The following is a 26,209-nucleotide window of genomic DNA, read 5'->3' on the forward strand; positions in this document are numbered from 1 at the left end:
AGAGGATCACATTACAATTCATGAAGCAGATATTCAGTCAGCATGAATTGGAACAGGCCCACAAAGAGTGAAAACAATGAATCTTCACAAACTAACATCAGATGACAACAGGCTCTCAAAGATAAGATCACAATTTTGTCAGACAAGTTCAGCAGAGAAGCCTTAAAAAGCAACACATCTAAAAGCACCCACAGTGATATAAATCAAATGAACTAACACTTCTCATTTTAATACAGAATTGTACGTACCATGTACCCCAAAAGCACTTTTGCACCTTGGGAAGTATAATGGATACTCCCACATTTTCAGTCTTGGGGTGATAGGTGAGCTGCCTGATACATATCCATACCAAGGACAGACACTGAGAGATGATGGCTAACACCAGCTCCAGGGAGACCGCAACAGCAGTGTTATTTATAACAAACCCGTCTAGTGAACTGGGCAGATCTGCTTCAAGGACAGCCTTGCTTGAGTCTTTGGCCATCCTGCAATTCCTTACGAATTCAGCAATGAAGTGGTAAGGCCATGGTGAGAAAGTATCAGCTCCAAACTGGGGAATTGCTACACAGGAAAAGCCACTGCAGTGGAGGTGACTGGGTGCTCACTGTATGGATTCTTGAGCTCTACCAGTACATTATCTGCAGAGAAACAGTACACATTTATCTACCAGTCATTTCTCACTTTCTAAGAGGCAGCCATGGTCATACAGTCTCATCACATCCATACTTGTTTTTATTTTTTTATATTTTACCATTAAAAGCTTCCCAAATATGTTTCTTCCTGCTTTTTCTAGCAGTGTAAAGTACGGTTCTCCAACTCTGCTCTTTTTTTTTTTTCTCTTTTCTCATGCCTGATATAAGTCCTTTAATTAGCCAGTTTTCCCAACAATTCCAGGATTTTATGCTTTGTTATTTTTTTTTCTTTGCATGTAGATGTTGCACCTTTGTTCACGAGATATCTTTCCACTATTTCATTTGGTCTGGGACTGTAATGTTGCTGTCCTGTGGTGGCACCTGAAAAGAACATGTAAAGAAGAAACAGTGAATATATGAAGTCCAGTGTAATCTTTCCAATGTATTTCAGACATGATATACATGAAAAAGTGATTTGTGTAATAACTGCTTCTTCTCACATGCCTTTATTTATGTCATTTTCATCTTTCACCTACCTGATCCTGCAGTGTCACAGTGAAAGAACATAACACTGAAAGAAAAACAACAAAACAACAAACTAAAACTTTTTTGAGGTAAATGAAACAGTTTAAAAAAATCCAACTTTTTTAAATTACCATATGTATTCACAACAGGAAATACATTATGCACAAATCATGAGCTCTTCAACAGTCAAGAAAAAGACTTTTGAGCTGATAAAAATGCAAATGTTTACAGATAGGCCTCTTTCCTAAGGGGTGGGGGGTGGACGATTTCAGGGTGAATTGCACAATATCTTTTTGTACCACAGGGTCATTGCTAGGCTGCATGGGTGGATGATAGAACAATTTGATCATTGTTACACCTACAGGATGAGTGAGAGGTCAATGGCTTGCTTATCTAGATGGCTGTCTGGTCTTTTAGTCAATAGACTGATCTGTTAGGATGCAGGATGCAGGAACCATCACAATATACAGTCTCCCCTGCCCAGCAGGATAGGAACAGAGTCCCAGCCAGGGGGAATCTTCTGGGATCTTCTCCAAGGTGGTCTGTGGAGAGGGTCAAACAATAGTACTGGGCTGAGAAAGCCGACTGGGAGAAGTGTAGCTGGTACAGAAAACTTTTGGCTCTGCAATTGCCATGGAAGCTTTGGTCACTCATCTCTGAATGCTCACACACAAACTTTCTCCAGACTTTTCATGCTTTCTCCGTTCTCCCCAGTTTCATCAAGTTTAATTAAGTGACTGCAGTAGCAGGGTAGTTGAGAAACAAGTTTCAAATAAAATAAAATTTAGATCTATGCACAAACTACACAGAGTCTGTTTTCCATTTTCTTGCATCAAGCCTCTCATCTGATCTTGCCAAAAGGCCCCTCTCTCATTCAATGTGGGATGGGATGTGAGGTGGTCACTTAGACCCTGGTTGCCTTATTAATTTTTCCTCAAATACTGTAATAATCCAAATAATCCAATCATACTCTTCACGTTAAAAGTCTCATAGTAAGCAGACCAGATTCAGGCAACCCACTTAAATTCTCTGTGACACATGTTCTGGGTCTGTTAAGATATATGATACTTGTGTTATTAGTGTTGATCACAGAATGAGTTGAGCTATTGTCACTGATTTGTCAAGTCTGGCCTTTCCAAATTGTCTGCAAGCCATTCGGAATTTTCCTGAAATGGTAATGCTTCCTCAAAAGTTAGATGAAAGATCTCCAGAAATATTCCTTTGTGCATCTTGGTTTTGCTTGCTTTGTATGACTGGTGACCCACATTACATGGAATGTTTTCTGTTAGTCAATGACATGCCCTAACCTTTAGAAATAAGAGTGCCTATTTTCTCACAAAAATAATGAAGTGTCATAGCTTGAGGTTGACTTCTAACTCTTCCTCCAGGAGAAGATTCTGTAGCATCAGAAGGAATTTCTCACTTTCAGTCCATGTATTGCATGATTTTATGCTTTTGATATCAGGGCAAGAGGAACATTAAAGAACTATTTTCTGCCTTGAAAAATGTATCCACTTAGAGAATTTCACCATAACAGTATCACAAAAAAATTAATGTTGATGTGTACCCCTCCCACCTTTGCTTCCTTCCTGCAAAATAAATAGGATATTATTCCCATTTCACAGACAAAGAACTGAAGCACAACCTACCTACCTTCCCTAAGAGAAAAGGAAGCAGGTACAGACACGTACTCAAACTGCAAGACGTTGAACACATCATCTCCTTCTTAGCTGTACCAAAGCTAATTTTGTCTGCCTGAGAGCTGGGAGATATGACAGAACTGTGCAGAACACATCTGCCAGTCTTACAAAGCTGTATCCAGAAATGCAATTTCCAAGTGCCTGGGGAAGCCTCGCTGAGCTACAGCCATCGGTGTAGAGGAGGGTGCTGAGCTGCAGGCAGAATGTAAGAGAATTTCTTTCATATGCATTCAGATAGTTTTATATTCTCCTTCTGGGAAGAAATGCAAGAAATCTCCTCAACAGAACAGTCTGCAGGGTTGCTGACCTCAGTATTTTGATTTTTCAATTGACCTCTAGATGTAGAGTGGTAAGGTAGTATTTTTAGCAACATCCAGAATGGGCAGGAGCCATTTACTGCTCACAGTCTCTTTTGATTGCCTCTCTTGAACAAGGAGAAAAATGTAACAGGCATTCAGGTAAGAACGAAAGAGACAATGAAGCTCAGGCAAGCCGTGATAATAACGTAGTTAGGATGATTTATTTATTTGCCAGTCCTTGTAGGCTGTTTTATGCTGACTTCATCCTGTTGCTTTAACCCTCTAGGTTCTGCACCGTCTCGGGTCTGCAACAGTAGAGATACACCAGCTTCTCTGCTTCGTTTCTTCCGCAGCACCGGCTCTGGCAGCGGCGGGATCTGAGCGGTAACAAAGGAGAAGCACGGTATTTATGATAGGCTCAGGGAACCCAACAGCCTGTGACACAGCTAGCCAGTCATTTAAGCGAGGTGCCCAGCGGAGGGATGGGTAGGAAGTGAAAACAAGGCTGGAAAAACCACACAAAGTGGTTACAGAATTACATATAGCTTATGGATGGGGATTTTCACTGCGGGGTGCGTGTGATGTACTGCACTGGAAGAACTGAAATCAAGGTCTTTAATTTCCAGTTTAATTCCAAGCCCTGTTATTTCCCCAAACAGCTCACTTGGGCTCAGGCCCTCATAAACCCATTTATTTTTCTATCTCCAACCGAAGAGCCTTCAGCCGGAGACGGAGAGGTGCGGAACACCTGTGGCCCCGTTACCTTCCCCGTCCTCCTGCGGGAGCTGCCAGGGTCCCCTGAGAGGCGGCCAGGCCTGACAGGAGACTGGACTCGCTGCTCCGCGGTCCCTACCACCAGCAGCGACCGCCACGCTCGCTCCCGCCACTGCGGACCTTCCCGAGGGGACCCGACTGAGCTCCTCGGGGCGCCCGGTTCATTCCGCACCCGCGGCAGAATCTCTCCCGGGCCCCGCCATGCCCCCCGCGGCCGCTGCTTCCACAAGCACCGACGCGGTGCTCAGCACCACCCGGATGCCCTGTTCCGGACGGGAAGGCCGCAAGGCGCCGGCGCCGCGGCCACAGAGCAGCACGGCTGCCCCGCGCCCCCGTGGGGCAGGGGCGGACCGCGCCCGGCGGACCGTTAGGGCGGCCCCACACGGTCACGCCCCCCTCAGGCGGTGTCGCCACCGCCCCCGGGAGGGCCCAGGCCCCCGCCCACGGGGGCAACCGGCGCGTACCGGCCCGCCCCTTACGGGATCGCGGCCTCTCCCGCTGCCGCCGCCGGGGGTTCCCCGCCCCGCAGAGGCAGTCCCGGTCCCGGCTGGCGGCGGCCCCGCTACGTGCGGGAGGAGGGACAGGGACAGACACACAGACACAGACAGACACACGCACACACACACACACACACACACACACACACACACAGAGTCACGCGCCCCGCCCCGCGAGAGCCGCTCGTGGCAAAGTCACCGACCCCCGAAGCCCGCCGGGCTCCATCAAACGCCACGGCCCCGCCCACCGACGTCATGGAAACAAGCGCGTCAGCCGCCCGCCCGCCAGTGGCGGCCGCTGAGGGGCGGGGCGAGGCGTGGGGCCACGCCCCCGAAGGCTCCGTGCCTATCGGCGCCCCCCCCCCCCAACCACCTCTCCCATTGAAGACGCCGCACGTCAGGACCCCCCTTTCCTGGGCTCGCGAGGGGCCCCGTCACGTGACCTGCGCTCCGCAGGCGGTGAGGGGGGCGGCGGGCACCGGCGGCTGCGGCAGGGGAGAGGAGAGGGGGGAGCGGACAAGTGAGTGACCGCGGCGGGCGGAGGAGGGAGGCGGGCGGATCACTGCGCCCCGCCCTGCCCGGTGGCGCCCGGCTCCTGTAGCGGTTGTTCTGCGGCGCGGTCGGCGCTGCCCGGTGCGTGCGGGGGGAAGGAGGCGGGCGGGCCCCGGCGAACGGCGGCGGCAGCGCCCGCCAGGAGGGCGAATCGTTGGTTCCTGCCGGTGAGGCGACGGGGGCGGGGCGGGCTGTCCGCATCCCCCACCCCCCTTCCTCCCCGGCTGTCCCCGCACCGGTGCCCCCCTCCCTCTTTTCTTCTCTCCCTCCCTCCCCAGTTTGGTCGCCGCTTCCCCCCCGCCCCCTCTCCCGCCCTCCTCCCTCCTCCCGTGGCCGCAGGGCGGGTCGGCGCGGCGGGGCCGGCCGGCCGTGGGCTGGGCGGAGAGCGTGGGGACCTTGTTCGCTCGGCGAGAGAGCGGGCGGGCGGCGGCAGGTTCACGGGCACCTCTTCCCGGCCCGCGGAGGGGTCGGCCCCGCGGCGCCGAGGTAAGCACGGCGGCATGGGGCAGATCTCCCTGCTGGCTGAACGCGGCGGGCAGCGGCGCGGCAGCAGGTGCAGCGTTGCTCCGTTCACGCCGTGGGGCTGCGGGCCATGGCACGGCTCGGCCGGGGAAGCGGCGAGTGCCGCGGCTGCTGCGGCTGGGCGCTGATGGCAGCGGGACCGCCGGTGGGGCTGGGTGCTGCGTCCAGGGCTGTCGCCGGTTTTCCCCCCAGGTAGCCAGAGCGCGCACCTAAACACCGCCGTGCAGCCGGGGAGCGGCGTGACCTTGAGGGCAGCGGATGCAGGGCTCAGCCTCCGCGGGAGCGCAGCCGCCGGGAGCGGCGCCGCCGCGGACCGTGCGACCGGGCATGGCCGGCACGCCGCAGCCCCCGGCAGGCGGGCGGGCGCGCACACGCCACGGATTAAGGTGGTGCTCAGCCCCCGCCGCTAGCCGGGTTAAGTAGCCGGGATTAGCCCGCTGCGGCTGCACGACACCGACATCCTGGGCGCTTCTCTGCCGCCCCGCGGGGGCCGGGAGCCCGGCACCCGCACCCGGCAGCCTCCCCCGCCGCCGCCTCCTCCCTCCCTCTCACTCGCCCGCCCGCCGCGCCCCCGGGGCGGTGTTTTTGGCCGCGGCTGGGTCGTACGCCTCTCTCTGCCGGAGCGGGCGGGCTGTTTTGATTTATCGTTTTCTGGCCGGGAGGCTCATCGGGATGCGGCGGTCCTTCGGTAGCCGGGAGAGTGGAGCCGTCGCGGGTGTCATGCCGGGGTTGATAGCGGGGCAGATCCGCGGAGGGACGCGCCTCTGACCGAGGCGGCGGTGCCATCCTTGCCCTGGCGGTGCGTGTAACCTTCGAATGCGGCACCACGTGAGTTCGGGAGCGGGCCGGAGCCTCCGCTGGGGATGGGGGACGGCTGCCCAGTGCGGTAGGAGAGAGCGTTCGATGCATACGGTGGAGCGGAGCGGCGGGAGGGCGACTGTCCGCACCGAGGCTTACCCGGGCCTCCCACCGAGCCCCTGGGGCTGTCGGAAGAGGCCGAGGTCGGAAGGATTTAGAATTTCGGGAGGAAGGTCTCCTGGAAAGCGGTGCGAGTGGTGGTTGCCACAGTGGTTGGGGTGTCAGCCTGAGCTCCGAGAAGCGTTCGGGGAGCTGCGGGTGAGTCTGCCGCAGGTTTTGCGACCTGAGGGGCAACCTATTTGCTCAGCTGTAATAGGAGTCGAGGCGCTGCTATGCATGTTTCACGCTCCACATAAATCCTTACTAATATTTAAATGGTTTTTGGGTTTTTTTTCCCCCACGTTTTACTTTTTAAGCTGTATGAGAAGGGGAAAGTAAAGAAAGATGCAGGGGAATAAAATTTCGGAGGCTTTTTTTTCTTACCATTTTAAGATCCTTATTACAGAAATCCATCAATATCTATTATATGCAGTATTCTTAAACTTGTAACTTAAGGTGCTGAGGCTTTCTTCCCAAGGCTTGTTCCAAAGGAACTGGTGATAATACCTCGTGCCTTGTCTTAAATCGTCAGTCTTAGAATGTGTTTGCGCTGGTGTCTGGCTCCACGATGTCTGAGAGGTGACTACCTAGGTGAATACTAAAATCACATCCCTTAACGTGTCCCTTCTTGGAAGCAAAATCCCCAGGCAAACGTGCCTATGAAGCATGTCTTGCATCTTTAGTGGTTGACAGTCTTGGCTTGCTGGGGGAAAAAAATAGAGTGTGCCTTTGGAAAACCTGTCCAGAAGCTGCTGCGTCTTTAAAACACTTTTGAGTCCTAATGAATTTGAGTTGAAATAGTTTTTTTAGGTGATTGAAAAGATCTTGGCTGGGTAACTTGCCAACTCCTTGGTTTGTCATACGGTTTATTCAGAAGATGGTAGCTGTAGCCAGTGCCATTCTCTCTTCCCCTTCTCCCCCCCCCCCCCCCCCCCCCGGCGTTGGAGCTTTTCAAGGATTTGTTCCAAATGCCACAAATCATGAATTCCAACAGAAGTAAACTTGTGTATCTTTAAACTGTTAGCTCTTTTGGCAGGAATAGCTTCCAGTGTACTAGAACTTTAATACTTATGGCATAATGAATGGAAACTCTTTCGGTGTCAGTGGAAAAAGTGGTCACTGAATTCAGTGAGCTAAAAAACTCTTGTACACTTCAATGAGAAATTTTCGGTCTGGAACAGCATCGTTGGGTGGTTCAGTGTACTGCTAGTGTACTGCAGCTCTTCTGTACATTCCGGTAACCCACCCAGGTTGGGTTATCTGAAGAAACGGGGATCCTGTGTTGTGAATGGACACCTGCAGGTTTTCCCAATCAGTGTTGCTATCTCTGTGCTAAATTGCAATATTACTGCTTCATTCAAAGAAAAAAGCTGCTTATCATGTGGGTAACTAAAATGATACAAGTCGAAACTAATTTTAAAGGGAATTGTGGCTGTAGTCTGTGTATGCACACATACAGTGACTCACTGTTGCATATTAAGCAGATGTATTTGGGAACTTAAAGCAGAAAACAGACTAGTGCACATTAGCATTGGGTAGACTATGTATTGATTTCTTAAAGTCGCATTACATACAGATTTAGAAATAATAAAAAGATCCCCATCCAGTTAATATACAACTAGCTAATAATCTGTAAGTGATCATACCAATTAAAATGCTCTGCAGTCTAATGTTAGAATCTTGTTTAGGAAGTGACTCTTTCGTGGACCATGATATAGAGAACTTCTGTCAGCTGTTAAAATTGAGAACCTCTAAGCCATGGTGTGTGAGCTTAACAGGAAGCTGAGAGGTTTGTAAGTGTCCTGCAGTTTTGTTTTTTTTTTTTTTTTTACCATTTGAGTTTATTCAGAAATGAAGAGTATTATAAAGCAGAGACAGCTGTAAGGTTCTGATGAAGCCACCTCAAAACCAGATGCTTTGGAAGAATTAACTTTGCTAACATTTAACATTTTAGAGGTGGGAACTGAGTATTAATTGATAAGTTCAAAATGGACCTGGCAAAGCAATCAATAACATGCCATAGTGAGCAAGTCTCCCTTGACATATGGGTGGACAAGATAACCTAAAGTGTCTTCTAACTCAAATTTCTTCCATTAAGGTAGACTAAATATTAATGGCAGTGAGCATTCTTTACTGCTGAAATGTGACCTCAGTGATGTTTTTTCAGTGTTTGAACTGTTTATTTTAATATATGTTCTCTTCTGGTTTCAAAGGGAAAATAGCGCTGGTGCAGCAAGGATCCGCAGTTTGCTCGGAGTTGAAGTCGGATTTCAGTTTGCAAAATTTAATCTAGTGCAGAATAATGAACAACCATGATGAGCCCAGGGCATTTAAATGTAAATTTCTTCTGAGAAATAAGGAAAACGACTTGCATCTGTAGCAGATTTTGTTAGAGAAATGCATGCTTACTTGCCTCTAAAAGGATCAATAAAATAGCAGTAATATTCTTAAATTTGTACTCTTTAGTGTTAACTTGTCTTAAAATGAATAATAATAATAGAACTTGTTAAAAGCTGCTGTTCAGGAGATAGTGATCTTTCTCTCTAGAGTATTTTAATTAAAAATGAGATAAAATCTAGGGGTTGCAGTATTGTGTCTAAGATTAGCTTTGCCTACTGGCTTGCTATAGTATGTGCAACAGTTTCAAGCAGGGTTTTTTTTAAATTTAATTTATTTTTTATTTTTATTCAAACCTGTTGAATTTTTTCTTAAAGTTGTTTGTATTTTTCCTACCAAGTTTACTGATTGAAGTGCAAGGAGGGCAGCAAACATGCGATACTCTTGCCTTTTTGATAAAGAAGAGTGAACCTATGATGATTTTATGTACAGGATGGGTATTTCTCACAAGCATTAAGAATTACTAATCTTACCCAAACTGGCTTGTCTTTAGATTTGGATTTCTTCACTTTTAAAGGTCACTAGTGTTAGTTTTCCCCTAGCTTTAGCTTCAAATGGTTCAAGCAACCATGTTCACTAATTTCACAGTAGAGTAATAAAAAATACAGAAGGATTTTTTTTGTTCATGAAGCCACCTATATGTTTCTACTGCATGTAAAAGCTAAAATGTGTTCAGAGTCTCTGAAATGGGGCAGTTGCATACAGAAGATGGAAGCAGTGGTCATAAGCAGTACGGAAGGGGGATTTCTGGGAGATAACCTACAATGAAACCAGTGGGCAATATATTGGACTAAGCCATTTTGGAACAGTCACACCTTTTCACACTGAATGTAATTTCAACACAAAGTACATGGTATTGTCCAGTTGGTATTTCTAAATTATGAGGCTTTCAGCTGCAGTTTAAAAATGAGTTTCTGGTTTTCATGACAGGTTTCACTTGATATGAGCAGTAAATTTGAGGGATCTGCCTGTTCAGGCTATTCATATTCCAGTAAACATCATGAAAGTGATTTCTGCTGCCACTTATAAATCTTATTCTAACTGACAGATGACAGCAGGAGGTGTTATTAGTTTAAGTTTGGTGAATTGCAAAGTAGGCATGAGACTTTCTCAGCTGGTATTTCAAAGATCTGGTGGGAGAAGAAATGTAAAGAAAATGTAGGAGGCATTTGAAATTAAAAAAAAAGCCAGAAATAACTGTGAAAATAAATACAAATTCTTTGTGTCCAGTAAGAAATAAGGTGTAGCATGCTGTTACAAGACAGACAAATAACATCTGGGGAATGGGTTGAGGAAGGGGGTGTACCCTCCCCTTGCTGCTGCTTGCAGCTGTACTGTACAGTTAAGGAGTACATGGGTGCATTTTGGGGATGACAGAGTTGATAAGCTTTGGTGCTGGCCACTAAGTCTGGCTGCTTTTGTCTCTTAAAACAGGACCAGTTTCAGCACTGGGGGTAGTGTTTGCTTAGTGCTGGCTATTTTCTGATAGTGCTTTGGAGGAGAGCTACCTAAGTTCCTTCATGACCTCCTACTTATGCTGAACTTCATCAGTCTGCATGTCTCAGGTTTTTTAATATTGCTTATGACTTGGATACTCTCTTAATTCCCAGTGAGCACAGGAAACACCATGTTCTTAAAACACACTTCTGCGGAGCCTATCACTTGTAATCTGCTACCCTTACTTGTGCCCTTATATTCACAGGAAGATAAGGTGGCAGCAGGGAATACAACACTGTTGGGTTCTGACCACTTGGTGTACAGTGTCTGGTCTACAAAGAGGAGGCCTGGGATGTACCGTACTCTGCATAGTCAATAGCAAGAAACCCCATCTCACGACAGAAAAAGTGATTCAGCTACTCTTGCTTTAAGCAACTATCCAGCTTCTTGGGACTCAACCCATGGTTCACAGTGGTGTGCTCTTTTCCTGCTCGTTTTATGTGTTAATTGAAATTCAAGTTTTGGTATTAATTTAAGATGTTGAATCCAAGGTGTTTCTTAATCACCTTTACAATGCATGCACCAGTGGAAGAAAAAACAAGTGCTTCTTTTTTTTTCCTGGAGTCTTACAACATGCCCTTGCATAGAGATCACACAACCTTTTTTGCACTTGTTATTTGACAAGTGATGGCGGCTTGTCCACGTGGGCCTTTCAAGATTGCTTCTGTGTCTATGCAAATACAAGGATGTGTTGCTTGCAGTGTGTACTTTGGCTTCCTGAACTACCACATTTCTAATGAGATCAAGATACCTTGGGTCTTACGTGATAACAGATTTCTTACGAAAATAAAATTAAAAAAATTGCAGTGTGATAGAGTATGTTCCATCTATGAATCAGATCAGAATATCTGTCTGGATTTAAAACAAGTCAAAGCCAACTGATAGCTCCATGGAAAGGAGGAAGAAGATATACTAGGTGTGTTTTGATTTTTTTTCCACCATAGAAAGAAATAGCCATAGTGCTATGGTCTTTGTTGAAATAAGGAGCCTAGCCACCACTTGTACAGAAGTCTTGTAGCTACTGCAAACTTTTGTTAGGAATACTTGTAGAATATTTAAGAAAGTCAAGAGGATGGCCACTGACTTTCCAGAAGCTTAGAAAACATTTGTTTGGTAGGTGTTTCAAGAGATGGAAGTCTTTTAAGTCCTGATCAGAAGCCTTGCTAGGCACTTCTGTTAATAGGAGATGTTTGATTGCTTTTTAAAATATTCCAGAGTTATGGCACACTTTTATAGTGGCCTTCTGAAGCTGCTGTGTTGATCAGTGTAATCCAAGGGTCTGTGAGGACAGCGAGACAGCTTCATTTGTACTTGCCTGTTTGGCTTGTTACTGTGAGTGGAAGTTTTCACAGGGTGGCTGAGGCAGCTTGATAGCTACTTTCATTTCCAGCCAGTTATAGACTGCTCAGTAAATGCCCGTATCTTTGTGCCATGTCTGCCTCTTGCATCTACCTACTTGCTGCACGGGTGGATGATTTGTGTTATGCAAGCCTCGTGCACAGACTGGAATCTCAAGGCAAGAGGCAAGGCTCACACCAGGGGAGCAGTACAAGTGGGTCGTTGGTCTGGGAATGTTCCTTCTTGCATGGTCATCATGTGAAACCATTCCCTAGAAAGCACTAACCTTTTCATGCAGAATTTGAAGTTCTGACAGTAGATTGGAGAGCAGACTGAGTGCCAACATTCAGCTATTGGCTTTCCTGAAAATGTTATTTGGATTGATCCATACAGATCTTTGCACAAAGTAAAAATATTAGAAACTGGTACAACACATCAGTTACATGCGTAGTGGTTTCTGCTACCACAGTGGAGGAAATGACAAGGTGTTTGTTGTAATGTGTTTCCAGACTTGCTTTCTAAAGTTTTGACTTAGATAAGTAGCAAGAAGTGGGTAGGGAAGATGACAGTTATGGTTAGCCCTTAAATTATCTGAGAAAGGGGTGGTATTTTTGAACCTTTCATGGCTATCTAAATATAGTAGAGACTAAAGCAAGATCTTAATATGCATATTGTGTAAGGGCTTTTTCACTTCCATCTAGGTGCTACTGTTACCGCTGTTGATATTTCACTTTAAATTACGTCTGCCAGTGGGTCTACCCATTTTTCTTCACTTGGGAATGAAGCTGGTGCCAAACTTCATGAAGCCTATGGAATACAATGCAAATTAGTACTTAAATTAGAACAGTGTCTAGCAGCCTCACTCCGGTAAGGTTGTATGAAACATGAAATGATTCAAACTGGCTGGCAGGATCTGTGCCAGATGGCTTTCAAATATACATAGTTGAGACTGACAGTTGGGGGGGGGGTAGGAAAGGTGCTCTACCACTGCTAGCATGACTGCCTTACTTCTGCTTTATTAGCAACTCAGATAATTTCAGCTTGCCTTCACCTGCTTCAGCTCTGAAATCCATGTAGTTAACAGTGACAGTGATTTTCACAATCTGTAATGAGCTTGCTTCACATAGGGAACTGTCTTGACATCTTCACAAAGTCTTACTTGTGTTTTGGTACTGTGTAGAACTGCCTGTACTGACTGCAGGTCTAGGGGTTTGTTTTTAAACTGGAGCAGTATTTCTAAAGTGAGTTGAAAGAGTTGGTACTAAAGCACTGAATTATCTAGCATTTGAGAAAAGCATGGTCTCTGCTTGCCTTTCAGATTTGTGTGTGTGTGTGTTAGTTGATTTCTCTTAAGTGGAGCTGTGCTTCAGATTGAGGCAGCTGCTCAGGGTGCCTGTCAGGTTAAAGGAACCATTTGAAAGAGCTTCAGTGCAAGCGTGCATTTCCAAAAACTAAATACCAGCATATAAAGCTGTGGAACATACTAAGGATATCGTCTGCTTGTGAGTCAACAATCTGTGGGTTTTGTTTCTTTTACTTGTTCATCCTGGTGTTGCTGGGCACTGGACAGGAGCACCTCAGGTTTGAGGTAATACATTTGTATTACTAAAACCATTCATAAAAGTTTGTCTTGGTTATGCAAAACACCCTAAAGTTGAGGTGTGAACTTCAGTTACCTCTAAGTACAGGGAACCAGTTTAACAGATGGAAAAATACAAAGAGTGGATGCTTGAGGGAAGTACTTCATATTAATGGGAAGATACTCTAGTAATGCTTTTGATAAGTGGACTACTCACTCCAAAACAGAAATGCTGGATTTGCATAGGCTCAAAGCTTTATATTCTCATTCTATTGTCAAATCTAAAACTAGAGAAATGAATATTCAGAATAAAGCTATAACCATGGGTAAAATGCTTTGAACTGCACAAAGTAAATAAATACATGTTACTTTGAGGCAGTGATCATAAAACAGGCCTGTTTCAAGCTCCTTATGGGAGTTGCCAGAGGTCCCTCTTGAGCATTACTGAATGAGCAAAGTGAAAACACTACTTAAGGGCCATTCTTTGCCATGACAGCGGGGAGTAGCTGTAAATGGCGATGTGTGTCTGGTGCTGATTGTGGTGATAGGGCTGCTGGGTAGCCTAGATCCTTGGGGGTAAGGTGAACAGCAGAACTGGGGCTACGCTGGTGGCTGGTTGTGTGGGGCTGGAGGAAGGTTGGCCTGTAGGAAAGGTCTTGGCCACTCTGCTGGACCGGGTAGCACAGGGCTCCTGTGCTGGTGAGGACGGACTAGTTCTTGCTGGGCCACATTAGCAAGAGCATGGCCAGTGGCTATTGCCCTCCCTCTCCTCATGAAGGAAGGCTGGCAGTGTCCCCAAGCCTGTTAGGGGCCATCCTGTGGTGTCTGGGGAGAGGTTGAGTGAAGTGGGTTTGCCTGATCTGGAAGGGAGAAGGCTAAGGATGGACCCTGGTGATGGTCCTAAGTGGGGCGTTGCAGCAGAGGTGCAGCCAGGCACTTTTTATTTCCCCAGGAGGAACACGGGGTGAGGAGATGGTAGATTTGAGCTGGTGAGGCCTGTGCTGCACTGGGAAGGGGGCAGTCCCCACTGCTTGTGTGACCTTCAGGAGGAACTGCTGGCATTGCTGCTGTCTTCCTTGCCACCCGCTCTGATCTAGGACTGTCCCCTGACCTTGAGGTAGGGTGAGTGTCAGTGCTGGTGCCTGACTGTACCCTCTGGCAGTAGTATAGGCTCGGATATTCCTAAACTAACTGTGAAGCCACATCCTTCCTCTTGCATATGCCTGCTCTGACATGGTAGTGCAGCTGCTTCATATATGAGTTCAGCCCAGCCAGCTGCACTTCACTTCTGCAAAGCAATCCTGCCCACTTACAGAAACAAACTGAAACTAGGCACTCTGGGCCTCTTCTGCTGTTGAACAGACACAAGTGCGTCTAAGATGACACTTATCTGACTCTTTCAGATCTTGCCCTAGGTGGCTAAATTTAATTTTCCAGTGGAAAAGTTAAAATTTATCCATTGCCTGTGTGAAAAACAAAAGCCTGATGTGCCTATTTGAGGTGTAGGTGTTACCATGTGGTCAAGTGAATCTCACATGCGATGGCAGGAATGTAAACTTTTAACCTGTGGAATGCAAACAGGCTTCAGAACTTCTGATAGGGCCTTCCTTCAGATAGAGAAGAGGGGATGGAGAAGAGTAAACATCAACACCTGCTTCTAAAAACAGGCATGCTGCCCGTTACTAATTATTGAAGCAGTAAATCTTAAGGAGTGATTAATACTGGAATCAGTAATTGTTCAGCTCTGTGCTAAAGGCAAGGTCTTCAGCTGTTCAGGTTAAAAAATGAAATGATAAACCTCCACAGATTCTTAAAGGCAGATGTAGTAATCTTAAGGTGTAAAAACTCTGTGGAATTTGCTGTGCAATCTTATCAAAGAGGAAGAGTGCTCCAGACATACTTGTTTCAAGGGGCTTTTCAGTGTTTCCCTCCACCCTACCTATTACATATAAACGGATCACATATTTTAACTAGCTGACTAGAAGCCTAATGTTAGTCTCTCAAATGTGAAGAGTATTACAAACATAATCATCTGGGAGGTTAACAAGGCTCCAGTTGCGGGAATAATTAGAGTTACGGTATTGTACTCTACCAATAAATTGCTAGTGAATTTCTGCATTCACCTTGCTTATCCCAACTGTTTATATGTCATAAATCCAGTCATCTCTTCTGAAAAAAAATGCTTCTTTTCTGCAAGTATGGTTTCACACTTGCTGGTTCAGTGTGCCCTGTTTTGAATTGGCACTGGTATTGTCCTGTCTGTGGGGATAATCTGGTTAAATGATCTGTTTGACTGAAAAACAGCACTTTTTCACTGTCGTCACAAGAGACAGCAATAACTTGTGGAAAGGCAGGATGATCAGAGTGGTTGGGATGCATCCTGATACTTGAGCATCACCATGTTTGTGGTGGAAGAGGTGGGGGTTTTCTGGCTGTGGTTTCTCTACATAAAGTATACTGAACAGCCTGGCCAGAGTCCTGGGAACCAGCCAGGCCCAGCATGCCAAAAGGGAGTGCTGCTGGAGCTCTGCATTTCAACAGCAAAACTGTGAGGTGGTCTTGACCCATGCTACAGGGAACTTATACTCAGTTATACAGTATTCAACCATACATAAGCTCTGTAAGATGGGAACCAGTTTTGGCCCACTTTGACTTACACATTTAGTGAATCCAGTACACAAAAATGCAGGTGAGAAGTGAGCACTACTTCCCTGTTGGAAGTGGGGAGCAGCAGCAGCAGCCATCTAACTTGCTGAAGAGTGGTTCTTCTATTTTCAAAACTTGAAACAAGTGAAGGCTAAATTCCATAGCTACAGGCACATTCTTCTTTGGTAGGTAGTAATCAAAATCTAACGATTCAGATGGTCAAAGCTTTTGAAAGTTCATGTGAAGTTTAAGATGATGGAAATTTATCTTCTTCTGGGAGGAGAATGTTTTGCTGCTCTTCTACAGGAAACTTTGAGACTAGGGAGCTCATCACATTTGTGTGAGCTTTCCATATGTGCATGTCTAAATAGTGAAATAGAATAGTAGAAATAGCCACCCAATAAAATAATTTGATAAATGCTTGAGATGGGGAAGAATTTTGCATTAGGTTTGCCTCTTGACAACAAGTTGGGAAATGCTGACTTAATTTAGAACAAGAAAAAAAAATCCTGTCAATTTTGCAGTCTAAAAAAGCAAGAAGTGTCTGTGGAGTTTTTGCCAGGAAGGTATGTTGTCTTGTTTTGTGTTGGCCTAGAGCTTAGTGTTCACCTCCGTGAAATGGCAAAAAGCTATCAATCTGTCTGCTTAAAGCCTGTTCCTCATTCAGACTGTTCCCACAGCCGCCACTGTGTCAACACTGCTCAGTCGTAATTGCCAGCTCCAAAGTAGGCTGATCAATGGAAATGCTAAATAAAGCAGCAGAGCTCTTGCCTCAGAGGATGTGTAAAACCAGATTTGCCGGTAGGTGCGTGCCTCTGCGAACGCCAGCAGAAGGGTTAGCTGTTTGTTACCTTCCAGTCTGACACTGTGCTGTACCATCCTGGCTCTTTTGCTAGTGGGTTGTATTGAACTCGTTTGAGTTTCTCAGCTTTTCTAGGTGAAGCTGCTTTTTAAGAAATTGACAGCTGAAGGGTTTAGTTTTTCTGAAACTGAGAAACAGCAGAATCTATAGAAATAAGAAGTGTTGAACTAGCTTGAACTATACCTATATGATTTTAGAGTCTTTTTTCCTCTGACATGTGAAGCATCAGGCTTACGGTTCTTGTTTGTATTGTTGATGCTGCCATTTTTGTCAGATATAAGACTGAGATGTGACTGCCAGTTGGGGATTAGAAACAAAACACCAGTTCTGCTGGCCATTGACATACAGGTCTGTGAAAGCCTGAGGAAGTTCTTGGCATGCTTTAAACTAACCGCATTAGGTTTGCAGGCACAGCTCTTTTACGGCTTTCTTACAAGGTGAATATCTTTTCCATGGCTGATAAGTAAAATGATGTCTGTACTCCCTCTGCTGGCTCTGTAAAAATAGCTTTCGTTAGCCTAAATAGTCGAGTAGCAACTCTTACAAATATGCCTGTGTGAAATTCTGGGTTAAGAACAGTTTAATGAATGGAAGAGGGATTTTCCTGAAAAATGGGTCAACAAATAGTTACCGAAAGCTAATCAGGTGTCTCAGATGCTATCTCCTGCTCTGATGGTAAACACTGGTGTTGTATATACCCTTTGTAATTGTAGTCTGCTCTGTTTTTGTGTATCAACGATTGGATAGGACTATCCAAATTAAGATACCAAATACTTGTACATCTAGTCATACATACGAGCCCTATTTTTATAGGTATCATGTGCTATATGTACATAAAGAGGTATACCTGGAAGCCCTCCACGGGGGAAGAGAACTTGGAGCCTTCCATAAATTAACAGCGCTCTGTACATTTAGCTGCTTATTCTGAGACTCCTGGTTTCTTGCTATGTGAAGGGATATTGGATATAAAAATTCTAAGCCAGGATGGAAGAAGTTCAGGCCTCAAACAAAGTCTTGGTACAGGTATTATATCCATAATCAAACAGTTGCTTTTCTAAGTTAACAGATATCTTTACATGCAAATGCAGTTAATTCTGTTGTTTGCTGATATTATTACTCTGTTATAGTACTTTTGAAATTATTTTTGGAGTTTGAAATTTAGGGATGGTTTTAACAGTTTCAGATGACTGAGAGAATAATATACCCTCTTCCAGTGGTCAGTAACTGGTCTGAAGCTGCATAAGTGGAATATGAAGCCGGACTGTCTTCTTTTCTGGCTTTCATGCCTGCAAGGTACATTTCCTGGAAAGCGCTGTCTTTTGTCCAGACATTGTTTGTATAATTCATGACTGTCACATATTCTGAAAGGGAAGACTGCTGTGCAACCCTGATTTAAGAATTCAGTGCAGCCAAAAGCTTTGTGGCTTCTCCTGTTAAGTTTCTCTTTAGGTAACCTGTGGCTGTCTGCAGATGGCTTTAGGCATTACAGTACTGAGAGGGGAATGCTTGTCTGCATAAAAATAAGCAGCTGCCCAGGCATTCACATGTAGTTTAGAACAATTCTTCCTCTCACAGAGTGTGTTCCCCCTACCAAATATCTTGTTCTTCCAGTTTTTTTCCTTTAGGCATGCTATTGTGGATTAAGGTCTTGAAGTCTTATGTCTTATGACATGGATATCCCCCACTTCACATTAGAATTTAGAGGTTTACTGTCACGCATAATAATTTTAGTATTAATGTCCAAAATTGTATTTCGATAATGTTTATGTTAGTTGACAAGTAAGCCAGAACTTGTGGACCTACTTAATATAGACCATAAAATTTAGCTTAGCAATGCCTGCCTTGAACCCTAATCTTTTCAAGCAAGAACAGCTGAGGATTCTCAGTCCAGAGGGAAATGCTTCCATTTTCTAGGAAAGCCTAGCGTATTTTAGAAACCTCCAAGTTAACGAGTCAGAGATTCCTAATCTTAAAATAGCTTAAAATAATAAAGTAACTTAAAATAGTTTGGGTTAGGCTTTCTTTGAGCAATTTTGAACTGTGAGGCAGTTGTTTAAATACTTGAAAATATTTGCTAGGTGAAAAAATACTTTTGACAGCTAATGGATTATTTTAATAATTGCTCAACGCCAAAGTAATGTTTTAGTAAGTACCTTTTTTTTTCAGTTTTAAGGAAGAAGCTGTCTCAAAAGCTGTCTAGTTGTAATTATGTGCTTAAAGCATTGTGCCTCAAACTAGATTGTTGTTTTGACAAACAGCTGTGTGACTGTCTAATATTGTTTATTCCTTCACATTTAGTTGGCTTCTGGATTTTGACCGTATATTGCTTGATTACATTGCTGACTTCTTCTGGTTAGGTAACTGCTTTAAACTGTGTTCAAATACCAATAAACTAAGAAACTCCTTCCCCTTCAAAAAATCCAACTACCACTTTCATGCTGGTTTGGTTAGAGGGAAGGATTTCTGTAGCAGGAGTATAGCACACCAAGAATCAACTTGCTGTTAATAGTCTGGAGAAAGCTACTGGCTTCTGGTATCAAATCTGCAAGTACAAAATACAAAACTACACATAATTGTTCAGTGTAAATCCATGTTTGTTCTGAAGTTGAACTGGAAGTACTCCGCATTGCTATACTAATGAATGGTAATCATATGAAGGATATTCAGAATTCTGTTGGTATAAATTTGTGTCTTTCTTAAAGCACTCCTTTTTTCCAGGAAAGGAGGAAAAAGAAAAAAGTCTTGTCAAATACTGGAATTGGAGTCAAACTAAGAATTTAGCTGAACATAGGCTAAAGAATAGTAGAAATTGATTGTCAACCTGCTTGACACAGTGTACAGACTCAAATATCCACATTAATAATCACTTAATTGAGCCAAATTCATAACATAACTTTGAAATAAGGTATATGGTTGTTTTTCAATGTGTAGGACTTATAAGTTTTACTTTTTTAGCAGTTTTTGGTACCTTGCCTAGGGAGAGCTTAGAAAAAACTGCTGCAAGTATGATGTCTGCTAGTAACTAGTAGCAGACTTGTTTTTTTCATACTTTCAGACTTCCTAAGTCTTGCCTACCTTTTTGGAAGGTTTTTGGAAATGCTACTTAAGTAATCTTAATTATAAAGGTTATCAGATGGCTTTTTCTTATGCTTCCCTTGACAACTGAAATAAGTCATTCTTAATGGGACTGAAATAATAAGCAGTTCTTTGGAGAATAGTTCTAGCACAGCTGCTAGAAGAGAAAGTATACTTTCTCATCTCCATTAGAAATGGAGACAGACTGTTATGAGTCCTTCAAGCTAAAGAGTCTATTGAAGGTGCTGAGAAACTAGGTGATGCTATCTAGGGATACAGGAGGACTGCTTAGGAAACTAGAGCTCTAGGAGTCAGAGGGGGAAACTTCCATGCATCTTCCTAAACTACTTTAGAAAGTCTGAGTCCATTAACTGTTGGAGTTTTGTAGTTCCTGCCATCTTTTGTTTCACAATGCTGTCGCTCTTGTTTTGTGATATTCTGGTGTTCTTCACAGTTGTTGCCCTCCAATGGGGAAGCGGTAATTTCCCCAGAGTCTTGCTAGCCTCAGGATAGAGGAAGCTTTTGTCTTTACTCCACTTTACCTGTTTGTTGCAGTAAGGGAAACTTGTGAGCTACAGGGGTTAGATAAAAAAATCTAATTAGCTTTTGACTCAGCAAGGCTGGTTTGTGAGCCCCTACTTGGCTCAGCACACCTCACGCTGAGCTGAAGTGTGCTACAGTCAGACACGTAATTGCAGTGGCCTTTTGAGAAAGTTTGTTGGAAACCTTAAGCTGGACATAAAGATCTTGTTTTGTAAAAGAGTTTTTGCCTTCAGCAGTGGCCAGTTGGAGTTAGTCTAACATGCACAAATTCAACAGTTCAGCAGGTTGTTCAAAGTTTATCACTCGAGTGGAGGAGCTGATACTTCCCTTCCCAGTTTGCTCTCTTCAAAGACACTGTGCTATTGCTAAAAACAACCTGATTGCAGAAGTTGTGGAGTGTTACTATGTGCCACTGTAAAATAAACACTTGTGGGAAGTAGCATTATGTAGGAGCAAAATAGGTCTGATTTAGCTGACTCAGAATAATGATCTGTAGACAGAATGGATTGGAGGGCTCTTGGCCCTGAGGGTGAAGTGCAGTTGGACTGATGATGGTAGGCTCCCAATTCAGGTGTACTCTTTTGGAAGCAGTAATGTTACCTGTATTGAGATATTCTATGAACTAGCCACTAGGAAGTACTGCTGAGGATTCAAGCTGCCTTAGCAGGAATCTGACACTGCGCTGTGTGCACTCATGGTAGTTGTGCTCTAGGCATCTGTGTGCCTGATGGCTTGCCACATTATTTCTGATAGCCTTGTGCTTTGGTGGGGCAGGGAAGTGAGGAAAGCAAATACCTGATCCTCGCCACTGAGTACGTCCAGCTGGTTTCTCTGAAGTCTTTTGAGGCATTGTCTTGCCTACACAGAGGAATAAGCTTTGTGCCAGAACCAAATAGACACCTAATTCACCTCCAAATTTGAATGCTTACTGCACAGAGTGGAAGCACAACCATCCTCAAATTGCATTAGGATCCACTGATACTAGTGAAGGGTTAAGACCTATGGTTTATAGGAAAGTAAGGGAGGGATTTCTTTTACAGAGTAGAAAAGGATTTTTAAATATTGTCATGGAGTACAGCTTTATTTGCAGTCTTTGTTGCAGTCACTTTTTTCTAGCGAATTAATTGTGCAGCTGATGTCCTTGTGCTCTCAGAAACCTAAAGAGTACAGATCACACCTGAAGACTTTAGAAATGAAGCTGCAGTTGTTAATCATGTATAGCCGGATTGTAAAGCAATTTTTAAATAACCTACCCAAACTAAGACATTAATTAAATTTACTAAATCTGCTTGAGCTGCAGTTTGATGGTCTGCTGAATTTGCTGTTTGGTGTTTGGCTTAAACAGTGTCTGTCCTTACCAGTAAATTGATGTATTGTGTGATTTGTTTAGTGGTATGTCACTTTAACTAAAATAATAGAGGGAAGATGAACCTTTCCTTGAACGGGAATTAATGTTACCATAAAAGTGGCAGCAGCATAGTTCCATGATGAAGATGCTCCCAGCATTAGCTGGATGTGTGCTCTTTCAGTTGACACATCCACATTGCCTCTATGACTTTTACAAATAGATCAGCTGTTCTGGCATCTTGTGGGGAAAACTTCTGGGGAATCTGTTGTAGTAATTTGTTCAACCAGTACAAACTCTGATAGGTCTAAGTCTTATAACTTTACCTTGTGGCTTTGGAAGGGGAAGTGCTTTTTGGATTATTGCTTTCTGCACCAGGCTTCTGTGAGTAGCCCACTGTTGGACTGTAAAGAAGTGAAATGCAATCACTACAGTTGCAGCTAGTGGGAAATGGAGACTTGAGAACATGCATGGTGCTTTCTATCTCCTTGGATCTCTCTGGATGGGCAGATTACATTGTTGTCAAAAAAACCCTGTCTGGTAAAGACCATGGAAGTGCAGGGAGAAGGCAATAGGAGTGGCGAAAGGATTAATTAAGGAAGGGGTGCTAAAACTGATTGGAGTACTGTGTGTCCTAGGAGAGATGGACTTAGAACACACCCCACAACAAAGTGTTGTCTTTCAGTGGCTGAGGTGATGTAAAAGAAGAGTAAAAAGGCACATAAGAAGTTACTGTTCTGAGCCCTGGGTTTTCTGTGTGACTGTTGCCACAGCAGGCTTTTGCATAGTCTGCTACTTCATTAGCGCAGTTGCCAGTTAATGTAGGTGGCTTTTTCTGGTGCAAAAGGGTAGGGGTGTGACAGGTGTATGCAGTGTTATTAGTATCAAATAATGAGAGCTGCTTCAGGACCTCTGTGAGTGAAGGTCTTAAGCATACACACTATAGCCCAGCCATACCTTTGGTGACCTGAAGGTATGACAGACTTGCTGCTTCTTTTGTTAGATTTATGAAGTGCTATGGTGAGAATCTCAGCTTTGTGTGTCCTGTCTACCAACAGTGCTTATACACTCCCTGGCTATGCTAAAGAAACAAACTGGCACGTGAAGAATTTATTACTTTATATTGAATGGTGGACCAGCAATTGTCAAGTAACTTATGCTGATGGCATGACATTTAATTCAACATCATTCTATGGACAGGTACCAATAGCTATATTGCAGAAATGCTTAAATGTATGAAAATCAAAATTAAAAATAATGAAAATATATAGATAAAAAAGCTCAACAAAACAAACAAAAAAGCAAGCAAGCAATCAACTCTGCATAAATGAAAAAGTTCTTTAAAAGGAGTACCTAAAAGAGCAGGACAGTGAAGGCAGCATGATAATTTAGCCTTTAAGTGGGTGTCAGATTTCAGAAAGATCAAAAAGTATAATCACAGAGAAGGAGCAGTTTTAAAACTGGAGATATGCTTGAAGGATAAAACAGTATGTAGCCTCACTAAATGATAAAACAGAGAAGACCACGAGGCTCAACTTCCTGAAGGTCCTTCTTACACTGTACTAGAAATAGGAGGCCCCCTAGAATGGATTACTGAGCTAAGCTCTCAAAATTTATCAAAATGAGCTAAAGGGATGATCAGCATAATCATAGTGCAGAAAGTTGTAAGAGATCCCACACCTGTGTTTCTTGAAAAGCCATAAAGTGGATTCTCAAATTCAAGTGTTGAGATTAAAAACCAACCAACCAAAACAAACAAAGCCCCCGATCATCCTATTGCCACCACCAGCAGGAGCAGCAAACTGGTGCAGTCGTTCTGAAAGAGCTACTCCGATGTAGATTAGTTAGGATATTTGAATTAAAAGGACAAACCAGCCAACCAAAAAGCTTGGCTCCTTAGGACCAGAGGATGGCAAATGTAATTGCAAGTTTTGAAAGAGTTGTTTTCAGGAGTCCTTAGCCTTTAGTTTACTTGGTTTATCCAACCCTAACTATTCTATGATTCTATGTCTGGTAAGCAGAGACAAATACAATGTGCAGGGGAAGCTACCGCAGCTTTCAAATTACATATTTTTCAAGAAGTAAGGCTTTTTTAAAGGTTCAAGGTTAAGAATAAACTGTGTTATTGTATTGCCAGAGGGCTTTTGAAGAATCTGAAGATGAAGGCACTTAAACTGGTGCATTATAACATGAGAGGGAAGCTTCTTAACTTTGGCCACAAAAGGACAAAACAAATATGGAATTTAGCAGCATAGTGTGTACTTATTGAGATAGCTGACTAGAACTGGGGATTTTGTTTTACTTTTTAGCATTCCAAACCATTGCTTCACAGGGATGGTGATTCTGAGGATCATAAATAGAGGATTTACCACACAAATATTACTATTTATATATTAAGCATTTATAGTTCAAAGAGCATATAGAATATTTCATAGTGCCATATCTACATAGCAGTAAGCTAGTGCAAGGCATCACAAGAACTCGTAGAACTTACTCAGTTTTACTGCCCTAATAGAAACGAGTCAGTCATTTGCAGAGTGGTTTTATGCAAGTACTTAGGCTTAATCTCATTAGGCTTAAATATTTCCTAATAGTTTTAAGACTTTTTCTTGAGGTTTCCTGAATACAAAAAGAATCGGATAGGGGTGGACTTCTGCCCTTTGCCTGAAGGCTTATAGCTCTAAAGAGCTTTTGGCACCTCTTGATATCAGGAAGTATAGTTAACAGTCAAAAGCATACCACAGAATTACAGAATAGTTGAGGTTGGAAGGGACCACCAGGAGTCTGTTCTCAAGCAGGGTCACCTAGACCCCATTGCTTAGGATTGTGTCCAGATGGCTCCAGGGAAGAAGAGTCCACAACCTCTGTAGGCAGCCTGTTCCAATGCTCAGTCACCCCACAGTAAAGAAGTTCTTTCCTTATGTTCATGTGGAACTCGCTGTGTTTTACTTTATGCCGATTGCTTCTTGTCCTGTTGCCTGACACCACTGAATAAAGTCTGGCCTCATCCTCTTGACGTCTTCCCTTATACACAGTGATCAAACACATGTGTGCACACATGCATACACCCAAGCCTTCTCTAGGCTGAGCAGATCTGGCTCCCTCAGCCTTTCCTCATATCAAAGAATACTTCCTGAAAAAGAAGGCTGGGGGTCTGTTCAACTCAGGATGATATGGTAAATGCTGGAAACTTAAACATGTTTTAATTTAAATGGGTGCAACATGTTCTGAAACAAGGTTTCTGGTGTTAAGAGCTCCTGAAGTTGACTTGGAGCTTCAGAAGAAAAAAATAATCCACTAGTCTACTTAGTGTCTGACGACATGGGAAGGGAAGAAACTCATTGCTCAGACTGCTTAGAGGAATTTCAGTGGTGTGCTTGGTATTGTGGGAGTTGGAAGTAAAAATAGAAATAACATATAAAACGTGTGTTTGTCTCAAAAGGTGTTGGAAGCAGGGCTAAGGAGAAGCAGCAAAAATTAGAGGCTTTGTGAAAAAAGGTAAAAGATTTCTCAAAACAAGTAACATACCTATGGGAATAACTGTTATGAGGAAATCAGCTTCTGTTTTGCTCTGAGTCAGTAATTATCATCGGAACTGACCAGCTGGATGCATTGCTTACAGGCATGCACTAAGCTTGAAAAGCTACAAGTGAGTGAAATCCAGAAATCCATTTTCCAGCTCTGTTGGATAGAATTTGGTACCATCTCACTTTCCCTTTATTTGGAACTTAGCTTCATATAGCAATGTCGTTATGCCTCGTTTAACACATGCCTTTTCAGGTTTTGTGACTAAAGTGCATCTTGTAGTTTGGGAATGCAAGTAAATTCTGTTGTAATCCTATGATGTATAATTTTATTAATAAGTAGGATGCCATGCTACCATCTCTTCTATTAAAAATATTTATATTTTTGTGTTACAATTTTGAGAATTTTTTTGATAAATGTTGATGAGAAAAGTGTGATAAGTTGTTCCTGAACTTGTTAATGTGAATATTTGTCAGTGGTCGACTTTACTGCACACGCACACAAAAGTATCTACTTTTAGGGTTATATATTGTTATTAATAAGACAGACCTGTTAATATAACTTGTTTTACAGCATAATTATTCCAGATATTTTTTGCTTGAACTGTGCGGGATTAAGAGACTGTAAGTCCTCAGTCATCTTATTTACAACTCAGTGCATCTGAAGTAATGGAAAATATTGATGGGTTTCGGGCAAGTGGTGTTCTGCTGGTGGCTTGTTTGTTTGTTTGTTTGTGTTTGATTTGTTTTTTTTTTTCCCCTTGCGTTTAATGTCTCAAGTTTGCCTTCAGCCATCAGCTGCCTTAGTCCAAATTTTGGCACCTCTACTCCAGTTACCTGAGGAAGTTGACACACAGTTGGATGCATCTTAGGTACTTGAACACACTAGATACAATGCTGAATGGGATAGAGTCATGTCTAGAGGTTAAACCTTTTTTGCTCTGG

The 26,209-nt window shown here is 43.8% G+C and overlaps 1 protein-coding gene and 1 long non-coding RNA gene across 2 annotated transcripts in view; one reads left to right on the top strand and one right to left on the bottom strand.

Moving 5' to 3' along the window:
• Positions 1–769: 769 nt before the first annotated feature.
• Positions 770–4,198, bottom strand: LOC117436214 (uncharacterized). Its single transcript, XR_004549632.1, has 3 exons — positions 3,920–4,198; positions 2,811–3,533; positions 770–1,013 (listed from the first exon to the last, which is right to left on the bottom strand). It is a non-coding gene; the product is annotated as an uncharacterized lncRNA (long non-coding RNA).
• A 1,249-nt stretch (positions 4,199–5,447) lies between these two features.
• ATP2B1 (ATPase plasma membrane Ca2+ transporting 1) overlaps positions 5,448–26,209 on the top strand; it is a 63,190-nt gene continuing 42,428 nt past the window's right edge. The window contains exon 1 of the mRNA XM_034062800.1: positions 5,448–5,465. The gene's annotated coding sequence lies outside the window, so the exon portion shown is untranslated. The remainder of the gene's footprint in view (positions 5,466–26,209) is intronic.

This window comes from Melopsittacus undulatus, chromosome 5 (genome assembly GCF_012275295.1).
Source record: "Melopsittacus undulatus isolate bMelUnd1 chromosome 5, bMelUnd1.mat.Z, whole genome shotgun sequence".
Taxonomy (NCBI): Eukaryota; Metazoa; Chordata; class Aves; order Psittaciformes; family Psittaculidae; genus Melopsittacus; species Melopsittacus undulatus.